This window comes from Aplysia californica, unplaced genomic scaffold (genome assembly GCF_000002075.1).
Source record: "Aplysia californica isolate F4 #8 unplaced genomic scaffold, AplCal3.0 scaffold00005, whole genome shotgun sequence".
Taxonomy (NCBI): Eukaryota; Metazoa; Mollusca; class Gastropoda; order Aplysiida; family Aplysiidae; genus Aplysia; species Aplysia californica.
In genome coordinates this window covers 2,058,865-2,060,481 of record NW_004797275.1, presented here as the reverse complement: position 1 = coordinate 2,060,481, position 1,617 = coordinate 2,058,865, and positions in this window count along the sequence as shown.

Below are 1,617 nucleotides of genomic sequence, written 5' to 3'. Positions count from 1 at the left end.
CTCTCTCTCTCTCTCTCTCTCTCTCTCTCTCTCTCTCTCTCTCTCTCTCTCTCGGTACAGCCTGGTTTGTCCGCGGGCACGAGATCAGTTCACACACCGGAAACGAAGGTTCCGTTTGCTGACAACAGGGCCACAAAAAGTCTTTCCGCGGGGCGTGAGATGTCCTTTGTTATAAAGCCATAGTTTGTTATTTCAGAGATCTGTTGAACACTCAAAATAGCAGTCATTGTATTGTGGTATCGAGAAGTTGGAGATAAATCAAGGTTTCCTATCAATGGGGAATTGACGGTCGAAATGATAACTTTAGACAACCTAGAACTCTAAGATATTGAAGTGTATTTTAAAAAGCCGATAGTTTCCATAAAATTAAACAACTTCCTGATATGAGCCGTTTACTTTGTTTCTTTTTTTTCCAATATATTTTTATTCTCTTTGAGCGGCACATAATTATAAAACTAAGATAAATTCCTTTTGTCTTTTCAGGTAGCTTCATAATTTTACAAGCCCTAATTAGAAATTATTAGGGTGCTTACTGCACAGTTCCATCTTTGTATGTATGTTGAAAACCATGGACCCTGTTTCGTGTGTATAGAAGGCCAGCTTCGACCCTACATATCAGGGCCAACCTGCGCTGAGAGGGATGCAACATCCAAGCTCTGACCGCTATTCTCGATAAGATAACCCCCCCACCCCCACAAGATTCGACTTCATGCCTTCTGCACACGATGGCAAAGCACCTAACCTCTGCGTCACAGATGCTGTGTTTTGCTTCCTAACAATAATGTAAACTAATGTTTTCCACGGTTTGGTGCATGCATTGATGACGGCCTGACATCGTCGCCGCACGGAACATCTCATTTACTCTCCGGAATACGCGTTTTCTCCGTCTTGACCGTTTAACTGTCTTGGTATATTATATAATATATACTCTGTCACATTATTAAGTATACACTGTGTTAAAATGAAAATACCTAGTTTCACAATTAGTCGATATTCTTTAAAAAATCAGGAATACTAATTCAATCAATTTTAAAAACGAAAAAAGCAACAACTATACGGAAAGTTGACGTAACAGGTTTATTCCTGACTTACAAGAGTGCTTTGGGGGGGGGTCTACAAAAGTAACACGATCAGTAGCGCGTATGATGTCATATTGCTTTGATGACGGCCTGACATCGTTGCCGCATGGAATCAATCAATCGCTGCACTGCCTGTTGAGAGATGTTATTCCACTCTTCATGCATTGATCTCTCTAGTTGAAGAAGTGTTTGAGGCTGGTGTTGTCTCCTTTGAAAGCCGGGATCAAGCAAGTCCTATAGAGGCTCTAAAGGATTCACATCAGGAGGGCAGGCAGGCCACGGTCGAAGAACGGAGATGTTTTTATTTTGGAATATGCCCTGGGGCGTTGTGCTTCATAAAGGTTAGTCCCTGATTTTGAATGGCTGCAACGACGTGTGTCCGAAGAATCTCTTCAACGTATCGGTGTGCTGTCAAATTGCCACGAACAGTCACAAGTGGGGTATTGTCCGCTGATGTAATTCCTCCCCTTTTTTTTTTTTTTTTTTTTTTTGTAAAGTGTTTTACGGCGCTCGCAACTGCATAGGGTCATATGAGCGC